The 13,973-nt window shown below is 37.4% G+C and overlaps 1 protein-coding gene across 1 annotated transcript in view; it reads left to right on the top strand.

The window, feature by feature from the left end:
- The first annotated feature begins 3,202 nt into the window (after window positions 1-3,202).
- kcna10a (potassium voltage-gated channel, shaker-related subfamily, member 10a) overlaps window positions 3,203-13,973 on the top strand; it is a 23,957-nt gene continuing 13,186 nt past the window's right edge. The window contains exon 1 of the mRNA XM_079589720.1: window positions 3,203-3,438. The gene's annotated coding sequence lies outside the window, so the exon portion shown is untranslated. The remainder of the gene's footprint in view (window positions 3,439-13,973) is intronic.

Below are 13,973 nucleotides of genomic sequence, written 5' to 3'. Positions count from 1 at the left end.
AGAAATCTTTTGTAACATTATAAAATATCAATAGTCACTTTTGATCAATTTAATCACCCTTCCTGAATCAATTTATTCAAAAGACAAGTCTTACAGACACCAAACATTTGAACATCGCTGTATATCATTCACACTTTTAACAAAGCAAACTTTTGTGAAGCACAAGTTAGCAGACAGCAGAAGTGGAGAGTGCTTCAGTCAGAGTGGAAATTGCTTGAATAAAATAGTCATTGACTGCTAATGGTCACTCAGCACAACATCATCCACTTCAGCTCTAATATCATCTGAGAGCTCATTGAGGAGGAGAGGCGAGAGAAACGCAGAACACACCTCTTGATGAATCGAATTAGACTTGATGGATTGTGTTGCTCCTTTGTGAAAGAATGGACAAGTCTGCTTTGAGAAGATAAACTGTATCAATATCCCCTCAGACAAACGCCGAGGCTGCGGAAGGTGGAGGCGAAGAACACGGTTTAAGTCATTTCGGAAAATATGTCATGTTGTGCAGGTTTGGTTTGTTGAAGGAACACTCACTTTTTTTGGAAATAGGCTCATTTTCCAGCTTCCCCAGAGTTTAACAGTTTTACCGTTTTCAAATCCATTCAGCCGATCTCCGGGTCTGGCGGTAGCACTTTTAGCATAGCTTAGCATAGATCATTGAATCTGATTAGACTGTTAGCATCTCTCTCAAAGAAATTACTAAAGAGTTTCGATATTTTTCCTATTTAAAACTTGACTCTTCTGTAGTTACATCGTGTACTAAGACCGACAGAAAATGAAAAGTTGCGATTTTCTAGGCCAATATGACTAGGAACTATACTCTCATTCCTGCGCAATAACAAAGTCTTTTAGGCAAGTCGTGCCACTCGGCCGCCACCTTGGCAAAGCCTCCGGGCAGCTATTTCGGACTAACAAGACAAGGCTCCTAACCAGATGATAGGCTTAAATGTTTCCCGGCTTGACTGTTAAAAGCAGATGATTGGCTTTCCAGCGGGAGGGGCGGGACATGTGCATACAACCGCCATCTTTGACGTTACGGGTTTTCCTTATATAGTTGTATTGAGGATTGAGGAAGTGGCATGTCTCTTGTCTCTGGTAATAATCAAGGATCTGTGTGCCGTACCAGCAGCGCAATGATATTACGCAGCGCCTGACAATAGTCCCCAGCTCGGTAACTACCAACGTGACCGGCACTAAGTTTGTAATATCATTGCGCTGCTGGAACGGAAGCAGTTCCTTGATTATTACGCAGGAATGAGAGTATAGTTCCTAGTCATATTGGCCTAGAAAATCGCAACTTTTAATTTTCTGTCATTTTAATTTTTAATTCTGTAACTACAGAAGATTCAAGTTTTAAATAGGAAAAATATCGAAACACTTTGGTCAGTTTTTTGAGAGAGATGCTAACGGTCTAATCAGATTCAATGATCTATGCTAAGCTATGCTAAAAGTGCTACCGCCAGACCCGGAGATCGGCTGAATGGATTAGAAAACGGTAAAACTGTTTAACTCTAGGGGAGCTGGAAAATGAGCCTATTTCCAAAAAAAACTGGAGTGTTCCTTTAAGTTTTCCATCTTTTCGTATCATCACACCCTGAAACCTGGCAAAGACGGGATGAATAAGAGAGAAAAATAGAGAGCAAGTCATCACAGAAGAGAGTATGCTGCTGTAAAATATTCATGGGGGTGGGTATTTTAAGACCCCTCCTGTCTGCTGGGATGAGATGAGAATACATGAAATGACTTAGTGCCGTCATATTCTCTGTCACACACTATAAATCAAGACCTCCTCCTCGTCTTCAAATGAGACATACCAAACATTTGCTGTGAAATCATGTGTATAGTAAACCCCATTTATGCTAAGTGACATTACAGCAGGCCTCAATATTCAATACAACAATGTTATACTGTATACATCAATTTTTAATGGCTACACTCTTAGACAATATTCTATATAGAACCTTAAAGGATTCTGTCAGGCACTTCATATATAGAACCTATTAGGGGTTCCCATCATGGGATCCTTTCATGGATTTAGTTTTAATGAATTCATTTTTAAACATACTGTATATATAGAAATAAAATAGAAAAACCCATTAAGCATGAAAAGTATTATTCAATCATTTTAAGACGTTTCTCCTTATATTGAGCCTTTTTGGCATAAAGCGTTCTTTAAAATTGATTCAAGACCCAAGGGTTCCATATTTGAACCTTTTTTCTTCTTCTAAGAGTGTACATAAATACAGAGGAGATAAAGCTGCTTTGGACTTTTACAATGATGTTAGCTGCACCACATTATTTCTCAATACTTAAAAATGAATATGTCTTTAAATTATTTATGTGAAAAGGCACATTTAAAGAGGTCCTATTATGCCCTTTTTACGAAGTCTTAATTTTCTTGATATATATATATATATATTTATATTCTTACCACTTCTTTCCTGACCTCTTGAGATCTCAGTTCAACACTCACCCCTATTACTCTGACACTGACCGTGGAAAACACTCAAGAGCCGGGTCTAAACCTCTTTAATAATAAAGTACAAATGGATTTTCGCGTCAGACTTATTGATCCTCTTGTGTAAAACCAACATTTCATCTTAACATGAGTTCATTCACTTTGAAAAATATTAGGGTGTCATGGCATTAAGAATCATATAGCCCAATTTATGTCCCTATTATGCAGTGTGCTCAGGGTGAAATTATGTGCACGTCAAATGCAGGATTTCCTAATCAGACAACAGTATTTTTTTGTAGCTGCAGCATCTCTCAGTGGCCGGCAGGGGGCGTGGGGTCCATGGATTTTCAATTTTCCTCCAAGCAAAGAGGAAACGTGAGTATGATGAAAATCAAAAACTGAATGAAGTAAATTAATTGCTACTTTTTTCATACATGAAGTGCTTTTATTATCAAAGGAGACATCAATATTTATCAAATATTTTATTCTAGTAAATAGTAGGTTTATTTATTTATTTATTTATTTTTTAAAAAAGAAGACAATTTATAGACAGACATTTCACAGTACAGTTAATTTAACACGTTGACATTTTAGCATGGCACAGCAATAGGGATAAGCTTTTCGTCATTATTATTTAGGCTAAATAATAGATCAGCTGACACGTTTTGTACTACAGCACATCTGTCAGTGTCTGGTTTGTCCTGCCCCTGTCATTCCCACACACACATAAATATAAACACGGATGTTCTGCTGGAATCTAGGATGAAAACAAACTACACCAACAATGTAGGAAACTCCTTTTACACACTTTACATGACTGTGCAAGACACCTGCTACCTGAGTATTTGTGCTGATTTTACGACGACTTTCTCGATCTTGTTTTGTCGAATTTTTCATTGTTTACGCGCGTCTCGAGCTCTGCGCGTCACCGTGTTGCACAGGCGCGCGCTGGCAGGAACACATCACTGCACCTCTCACAGGTAAAGTCAACATTTACACCTGAACAAACCCTTTCAGATTCAAGCCAGATTTCACCTAGCTGTAGAATAACTGAATTTATGCTGTATGAACTCGCCGCAGAGGTGTGTGAAGAACACTGGGAACGTTCTCAGAACTTTAGCTAACGTTCTTCCTGTGACGTTAATAGAATGCTCGTTCAAAGTTATCTGGTCTTCAGTAACGTTCTCAAAACGGTATACATCGGTTCGTTATGCTTTAGTTGGAAAGTTCAAACCAAGTAGCCTAGAGTTTGAGTGCATTTTAAAAATATATTAAACTATATATGCTTTGGGTAAAACTTCACAAGGTTCATTAGTTAATGTAGCCTATTAACTAACATGAAAAATGATCAATACATTACATTTGTTACTACTTTTCGTTAACGTTAGTTAATTAAAAATTCAGCTGTTCACTGTTTGTTCATGTTAGTTCACAGTGCATTATCTAATGTTAACAACCTTTGATTTTAATAATGTATTGGTAAATGTATAAATGAATATTAACCAAGATTAATAAATGCTATAGAAGTATTGTTCATTCTTAGTTCATGTTAACTAAGACTCCTTATCAAGCGCCCCCCTTTTTTTGAATATACATGAAAATGCACATTCCGAACTTAAATGGTTGTAATTCAAGAATGCTTTGGAGTATAGATGTAAGATTGGTCTTGTTTTTAAGAAGACATTTGGCAGATTTTTGTAGAAGAGAAATAAATTAAGAAAGTTAAACAGAAAAAAAGTTATAGAAGTTTGAGTTTATGAAAATGTACAACGTTAAAAATTTTATTATTCATATTTTATATAAAATATATATTTTCAAAACCTGGAGGACTCTAAAAATGCAAAAAAATCAAAGGCAAAAATCTGAACAAGTTGTGTTTACAATTTTAGGTTGATATCTAAAAAAATAAGCTTTCAGTGAGATTTTGTTTGGGCGCAGTACCAAACTTTTTCACTAGTTGACATTACTGCCCATATAAGGGCGCCTCCATTTCCATATGTTGTTTGAGGGATCTGAACCATTATTTTTACAATTTTCATACAATTTATAAAGTAGAAATCCTATTCAGAAGTAGTGTTGGAAGTTTGGCAGATTTTTTTATGAATTCAACCTCTAAGAAACACAAAAAGATCCTGTATGTGCATTATAGCTCGCTGCCACGAATGGTGAATCACAAATGGTAAATCTATAATTTTTTTATTTATATTTAAAACATTTTCAGACCTTTTTTTCTAAAACAATTGAATGGATGCTATCTTTTGAACTCTTGGCATGAAAACAAACTGAGGTTTCTACCATTCTTTCATGATTTTTCATGTTCATCACTATTTCAAAATAAAGGTCTGAACACGCCTTAGGAGTATGAAAATATTCTTGTTGCAAATTGATAAATTACGGCTCCTCTGTAATGTATTTTAAAAATCAGTCACCACAAATGAAAACTAGAGATTTTAAGCTTTCAAATGACATAGTTTGTCAAGATTGGTTTAGGTTTAGTATAGGATATTACTGTTTAAAATATATAATTATTATATTAATACCGGCGGGCCGGTGCGAATATAAAGGGTTAATTTATGAACCTTATTGTAAAGTGTTACCGATTATTGTAGGTAGTATAGCATCTTCGCAGATGATTTGCTTTAAATTGAAAACCATCTTCCCACTCCCATGTCACTCCATAGGCTATAGTTTTATGACTTTTGTTTTTACCTGTGGAACAAAGTTATCAAAAATGTAAAATATTATATTTTCCATAAAATATATGATGTATATATACTTGCTGTCAAGTTCAATTTTGCTTAATTTATTAAACAAACACACACACACACACACACACACACACACACACACACACACACACACACACACACACACACACATACACACACACACACACACACACACACACACACACACACACACACACATACACACACACACTCTCTCTCACACACACACACACACACACACACACACACACACACACACACACACACACGTCAGTTTGAACTTGATTCTCTTGCTCAGGCCACATATTACACTTATATAAAATAAATTGCGGATGTGTTAATGTTTTGTTTTTTTCTTTCCTTTTCTTTGGTCATGTCTTACCTAGGGCGACAAGTCAGCCAGGGCCACCACTGGTTCACCCTCAAAAAAAAAAAAAAAAAACCCATCTCAATTAAAATATGTCTGTCTATGAGCTTGAGAGTCTTGTTCAAAATACATTGAACAAAGGCTTTTAGCCAGCATGAAGTGCATGATAAAGGTTGGATGTCCACAATACTTTAAGAGGCTATATGTAAGAATTTGCATGTATTAAGCACTTTTTTTATTGCCAATGTGTTGTAACGAAACTTAAAAAATTAGCCCTTCCATGAGACCTTCCCAGACTTCATAATTGTCTGTGAAAGCCTGTAGACTTATTTTTATGTGAAGGACTTTGCACATTTTTTTTTCCCGGGAAAATCAAAAGGATGTGACGTTTACGTACGCTCCCATGACCCTCTCTTCCGTTCAATGACACATTTGTGTGTTTGTTTTGTTATTGAGAGGAAAGCACGGAGCACATTTTTACATTCATCTGAACGTCTCTTTCAGAAGTGTGGACGCCGTCATGATGTTTGTTAACAGTATATCGCTGCAAAGGTATTTCCAACTTCTTTTTACGTCTAAGCGAAGAACGGAAAAGAACTCCAGCGTGAGTATATCGGGGCCTTGAATCACGGTCAAGCAAAAGCAATTCTGTCATGACAACTCTTGGGAGATTGGTATGGTAATAGAGATTGTCATGGTAATGGATATGGCAATGGTAAGGCATTTGGTCTTACAGATCTATACTGGTGGAGCTGGGGAAGGGGGAGGGTTTCTGAAAGCGCGCTGCATACTGATGCCAGCAACATCCCGGTATATGTTTGAATGTTGAGCCGCAGACAAAATACTTTTGGAATAAGGCTATTGAACATTTAAGATACAAAGATGCAGTACACATGTCGACTTTTTGTGACAACATGGCCCCCTATGTGCCAGACTTACTAACAGCTTGCTCCAGCGCAGACCTTCTTTTTCCATTTTTTGCGAATCCTGCATAGAACTCCGAGATTTGAGAAGCAGTCGTCAGTAAAATAAAGGCAACATGAATAGTTTAGGATTATACTGCTGTGATATCGTGGTAAAGGTGAATTTTAACCACAGATTCTTCACATGCTCGTCCTTGGGCAGTGGGAAATTTTTTTTTCACATTGTAGAGCACAGCGTCTCCTCGACATGATGCTGTCCAGCATCCACAGGAATCAACTGCTGGTTTGAGATTCAAGTTTTCCCTGGTGTCTGCGCGTGCAATAAATGGGCGGGCAATATGCTAATGTTTCGTCTTGACGCCACAACGAAACGGGTTATGACTCGTTTGAAAAACAATTCATTCCATTGACTTAGAGTCAACTCTTATTTGAAAGGCAATAACTTTATATATGGTGCACTTTCAGATTTAAAACTTTGCAGGATGTTTTCATTCACTACATGAAATGTAATTTTCAAAAATCCATAATGGGGGCCCTTTAATGGAATTGCGCTCTCATGCTAATTTGTCTGTTTAGTAAATCTGGACCTATGTACTTAAAAAAAAATGGGAAAAAAGAAAGAAGTATGAAGCCCAAAGCTTTAATGATATAGCAACAAATTGTAAAAACAAAACAAAAATTAATGTAAGTTTTTATTGGTAAAAAAGAAGAAAAGCAAAAACCTATTCCATGTCTATGAAATATGATATATACATATAATTTCATGTAATTTTTGGACAACAGATAACATTCAGCATGGAGTGCATGATTAAGGGTGGATGTTGTTGGCACAGGTTGGGCAGAGAGTGCCAGTTAGAGGAGAGCTCATCCTCCTGTCCTCCTGTTCACAGTGAAGGACCTTCTGCATCAGTCGTAGGCGTTGACCATCAGAGACACTAACGTCCTTGTTTAGCAGTGCACAGATGGGTGCGCAGCAGGGGCAGGGTATTTTTAGTGGACATTTTGGAAGGGTTTCCCTGCAAACTCCTTAGCTGATGATTTTGTGACCTTTGAAGGTCACTTTACAGATTCTTCCAGCAGACATAGACAGAAAGACTTTGTACTGTATAATATCCCCAGCATAGTTTGCAATGGCTTATATGTCTTTCATCGTGCTTACATTAGCTCATGCTGTTAATAACAGTTAAAGTGTACAATTTCCGTAAAGGTATTAGATGATGTTGGCATGCAAACATGTCTGATTTATCAAGCTGTGCCAGTTGGCAGTGCCAATCCCTTTCCCTCCATCTAATTTATTTCCTCTGCTCACTGCAATAAGCCCTTCATCATGATGTACAAAACTACAAATGTAAGTTAACTTTTGCAAGAAAAGAAAAAAATCCCAATACTGTACAGTATACAGTTAATCAGACTTGTTTACTCTGCTCTCGGGATTTTCTGACCTTGTACACGTGTTTATATGCTTGAAGTGGTAGCGGAAAAGTAACATCTGTGTGGCCGGGCTCAGCACTTATCTAATGGTTAGTTGGGGCTTGTTTGCAGATGTGATTTTGCAACTAAATCAGGCTAGAACAGCTGCCACACAAGGGCAGATCATGATCCCACCAGCGCTCACAGACACCAGACATTCACAGAGCTCCAAGCCGAGTCAATCAGAGGTGTGTGAGAGACGGAAGTGAGAAGTCCCCTCTGGCTTTGATTTTTAGCAACTCAATGAGAACACGATGAGCTCAAGGGTAGCACTATGCTAATCTGCTAGCTTGTTAATGGAAGGCTTTCTTAAAAACAAAGAAAAGGAAATGTTTAGTTTGGCCATTTATAGATTCTGTTACATCAACCTTATTATTCAGCGCTAAAGTTCAAGACTTTAGTTCTAATATGTAAATTACTGTAAGTGCAGTAAGCAGTAAAACTGCTTGTGTTTATGTTCACGGTAATAATTTAAACAGACTGATTTAAACACACCCAAGATGCTCTCTACACTAACTCCGCCCACCATTGTCTGATTGAACCTGACAATTTTTGATTGAACAACACAATTACAAAAGAAACGGTTTGATAACAGGATCAGTGGTGTGGAGAGAAAGGCATTCGCATTTGACGGGACTGACCCAAGTTCGATTATGCCATTTTCCGAACTCATTCTTCTTCATTTTCCCCATCGCATATCAGCTCGTTGTTCAAAATTAACAAAAAATTAAATTTGATGAGTTAATTCATCAATCCTCCTCTCAAAACATGTTTTTGTCTTACCCTGATTCACTATGGTAAGTCTGTGATAAGTGTTTATATTTTAGTGGGATGGTTTTCGTGGGAAATTGCGTATACGTAATTCGCCCATGCCTTTTTCGTAATTTGCCGGTCCTAGACTACTAAGCAAAAACTACTCTAAGCAACAAAAAAAAAATTACAAACAATAGGACAACTACAAAAGAAAAAAGATAGAAGTTTAATAAATTTAGAGTACAACTAATATTAAGCCTACTCTACAGAAATTGAATAAAGAAATCAAATGTAAAAATAATACACTGCATGTGTTCCCCGTATGAATTAAATCTACAATAATTCTTACTAAAGTTTTTCAACGAAGAACATGAATGATTCTCTTGTTTACTTTCCCAACTATTTATGTGTTCCAGTTTGATACTTTCTCCCAATCACTGGTTAGATGCAAAGGTTCACAAAGCGTGTTTTGAAAGCACCCATCACTACTTTAAGGTCAGAGTCAGTTTAGCGGCCATCTTGGGAAGGTACTTGGGCAGCTATTTTCAGTTATGCGAGTACAGCTACTATCCAGTTGAATGAGAAAAACTAATCGACAAAATGTTTTTGCCAAACTCCTATTTCAGTGTAGACTTTAGTCAGTACAAAAGTACTTTAGTTACTGTACAAAAATTCAATTTTAATTACATTTGATCTTTATACAGCACATCATTGTACAGACTTTAAATCTACCCCGCACAGCCTCGTTTTCATCTGCATAAAGTTCAATATTTTGTCTACCCTGACCACGTGGCACACTGACCACAACTGCTTGCATTGCAGTCATTTTGTGTAGAAGTTCACAGTTGCTCATTGTGTTTTGTAAGGTTTTATGTAACTAATAGTGATAGGAACTAAGCTTTTTTGAAACTGCGAATCATTCTCGAAACACCACAGGCTGGCGACACCTGCTGGTCGTAACAGTGTAAAACTGACCCGAGATCAGTTAAAGTCATTAGACACTCATGTTCATGGGTTCACCAGATCAACACCTGCGTTTTGAAAATTCAGGGATTGTAAAATGTTTAGACGGCAAGGAATGAAAAAGTATGATGTGATGATAGTTTGCTGAAATCGTTGATACAATGACATTGATACAATGTTAGGGTTTGTTAGTAACTAACCAGTGGTTCGATCAGTTTTAACTAATCTTTTTTTGTTTGGTTGTCAGTCTCTGTCAAATGGGACTTTTACGCTTCTTTCCATGTTTATAAACCCATATGGCTGCTGAAGGCCAGTGGATTTATCTCTGCTTGCTACTCTGTGCACACTAGTGGATGACCCACAGGGACAGGCTTTTAATTTGGACTCTGGCATCTCTATGTCTCAGGGCTTCCTCGTCTCTGCAAATCTCAGAAGCTGTGCCAAGGAGAATCCCCAAGCTCCACGGGCCAAACTGCACAGAATGCCAAAGAGGGAGAGCATCCGTTCCTGTCATATCCATATATGCAAAGAGTTTTATCACGGACGGCCCGTCTGATATACATATCACTGAGTTTTAAGACTGCAATTGAATAAAAACTTATGTTGTGTTTTACAGTAAAATAGTAGGAATGGCAAAAAACTGTCAGTTACAAAAAGTCACTTTATCGGTCTCTGAGAAACAGCTTTTTTTTCCTTTTTTTTTGTGCATTCTTTAGGAAGTAAAAATAGAATAAAATAGCTGTAAGCCCAGTAAGCTGAAATTTCTTCCCATGGATTGAACACGGAAAACTTGGGAAGAGAGAACGAAAATAGATTAAATAAATAAATATGACTGTTTGCCTAGTTATAATCGAATATTCTAATATCTATCTATCCATCCATCCATCCATCTGTATGTCTGGTCCATCCATCCATCCATCCTATCTGTATGTCTGGTCCATCCATCCATCCATTCATCCATCCATCCATCTGTATGTCTGGTCTATCCATCCATCCATCCATCAATCCATCCATCCATCCATCCATCCATCCATCCATCCATCCATCCATCCATCCATCCATCCATCTTATCTGTATGTCTGGTCCATCCATCCATCCATCCATCCATCTGTATGTCTGGTCCATCCATCCATCCATCCATCCATCTGTATGTCTGGTCCATCCATCCATCCATCCTATCTGTATGTCTAGTCCATCCATCCATTCATCCATCCATCCATCTGTATGTCTGGTCTATCCATCCATCCATCCATCCATCTTATCTGTATGTCTGGTCCATCCATCCATCCATCCATCCATCCATCCTATCTGTATGTCTGGTCCATCCATTCATCCATCCATCCATCCATCCATCCATCCATCTGTATGTCTGGTCCATCCATCCATCCTATCTGTATGTCTAGTCCATCCATCCATTCATCCATCCATCCATCTGTATGTCTGGTCTATCCATCCATCCATCCATCCATCCATCCATCTTATCTGTATGTCTGGTCCATCCATCCATCCATCTGTATTTCTGGTCCATCCATCCATCCATCCATCCATCCTATCTGTATGTCTGGTCCATCCATCCATTCATCCATCCATCCATCCATTCATCCATCCATCCATCCATCTGTATGTCTGATCCATCCATCCTATCTGTATGTCTGGTCCATCCATCCATCCATCCATCCATCCATCCATCCATCCATCCATCCATCCATCCATCCATCCATCCATCCATCCATCCATCCATCCAAGGCCTGTAACCAACTGAACATTTGTCAAAATGTATTTATGTATTTGTCCTTTTCTAGTTTTAATTAATATTAATCGATATATAAAGCTGGTCATTAAATATTTCAGATTTCACATTACTTGATGACGGTTGAACCTTCCTCTCATTTTAAGTATTAGCAACTTTATTTGGTCGCTATTCTGATGTACTTCCAGTGACAGGGCATTAAATGGTGCTTTTAGGATTATTATTTTTTTTATATTCACAGACATATAATGTCCCGATGTGGGCTTGTCCTGCAGTAAATTCCTTTTAGGTCATAGTGGACACTTCCTATTAAAGGAAAATCCTGCTCCATAACTGCTGCTATCTTTTAACGCATGCACTACAGACATGTTATAGGTCTTTCTTATCAGGCAGTGATGGACTAGTCATCTATTGTGAAGAAGCTTCTGGATCCTGATGATGGATTGATGTTTTGGACTTGTGCCCACTATAGTTGAGCCTGCAGCCATGTGGCGCTAATGTTTAGTTGAGCGAGGTGATCCTCAGCTTATATCACTGATCTGCCTCTGCCACATTAATCCTCTTAATATAACCATCCTGATTCCCAACCAAGCCCAAAATCACCTGCTGTGGATCAGGGGTAGCCCAATGCAATCACAATGCACTTTTCTTTTCTTTTTTCCCCCCACTTAATTTTAAATAATGGCTCAATGCAGACAGAAATAAAATGTCGACTCGTATGTCTGGGTTTTTTTACGCTATATGTTAGGGATTTATTAATTTATATTTTCTAACATAGCATGAGGAAATATAATGTACTGTTCAAAATTATTTTTTGTTGTGCATTTTAAGTAGAATATTTTACAGAATACAAAACTAATGTTTTTGATTACTAAGCTGTTCAACTGCATCTTACCTCACGGAATGGTTATAATCACTTTGAGAATCCCCCACTTAAGTCTTCAATCTATTAATAACACAGCCAAAATTGATCAAAGGACAAATGGCGTTCTTTAGGATTTGCATGCTTAGCCTTTAATGGCTTTTGACTTTCATATTAATTTCCTTTTGAGTGACAGATTGATTAAGGAATTGTAAGCATGCTTGTTATGGAAACATTCTGCTTGTGATGTGCAGTTGAAACCTTTAAAGGGGTCATGTATTGAGAAATATAATATTCCTTGATCTTTTGATGTACAAGAGGTCATCATACTATAAAAAATATCCTGTAAGTTTCAAAACTCAAAACTTCCTCGTTAGTCCAAAAACAGCTTTTATTGAAACAAACTCGTTTGCGATTTTGTCACATTATTACGTCGTAGTGTGACAAAAGACCGCTTCTGCAGAAGACGATCAACGCCTACTTTTACATCATTGCCTCTTTAGCCTTGCCTTTCAAGATTAAATGTCTGTTCTTGGCCTTGGATTTTGTAAAATAAATTTCGAAATAAATGCAATTTATAGTCCATTGGGACTTATATATGTTTTTTTCCTCTTCATGACGCATTTTTTGACTGATGCGACTTATAGTCCGGAAAATACGGTAGTAAATAAGAGAGACGCAAAAATAGGATTACTCCAGTAACTGGATATAGGTCATATCCAGGTATACAGTAATAGGATTACAATTACTCTCAGTTTAGTCTGTCTTAGTTTCATTTTCAAGGACTTTCAGTTTGCTCATATTTTGTTAGTAGCACCGCAGTCAAACTGAATGGTTGTGATTGGAGGCGGGGCTCATTTGCATATCCATGGCTCGCTTATACTAAATAAAGCAACCCAGCGAGCAAAAAGTAGTCTAAAACACGTCTAAAACACGAGCCAGAATGAAAGTTTTTTATACGTCTTTTCTGGACATTATACAGACGTAAAGTAAAGACGTGCTACGGACGTAATTGTTAGACATCCAGAAGACGTCCTCACAGGAGCCAGAATTAAGTTTTTTATACGTCTTATCAGGACATTGTTTAGACGTCAATTAAGGACGTGCTAAAGACGTAATTGTTAAGACATCTAAAGGCAGCCAGAATAAAAGTTGTATTATGTTTTCTGTAGTAGAAAGTAACTGGATATAGGTAATATCCAGGTATACAGTAATAGGATTACAATTACTCTCAGTTTAGTCTGTCTTAGTTTCATTTTCAAGGACTTTCAGTTTGCTCATATTTTGTTAGTAGCACCGCAGTCAAACTGAATGGTTGTGATTGGAGGCGGGGCTCATTTGCATATCCATGGCTCGCTTATACTAAATAAAGCAGGGTGTAGTTAGATTCAAGCTATCTTAATTCAATTTAGGCATGAAAAATAATGTTCATAGGTAAAACATTTAAATATGTAATTTTGGTGACCAAAAGGGATACAATTATTGACTACATGGGGATTTTTTAAAACACGACACTGCAAATTACAATGTATGCGTTTTTCATTTTATCGAAAAGGATGAACTATGAAAATAGCCTGTAAGAACGACACTGCATCAAAGCGATGGTACATTCATTCATTCATTCATTCATTCATTCATTCATTCATTCATTCATTCATTCATTCATTCATTCATTCATTCATTCATTCATTCATTCAT

Source organism: Phoxinus phoxinus (assembly GCF_949152265.1).
Source record: "Phoxinus phoxinus genome assembly, chromosome: 18".
Taxonomy (NCBI): domain Eukaryota; kingdom Metazoa; phylum Chordata; class Actinopteri; order Cypriniformes; family Leuciscidae; genus Phoxinus; species Phoxinus phoxinus.
This window is presented reverse-complemented; position numbering and strand designations above follow the sequence as displayed.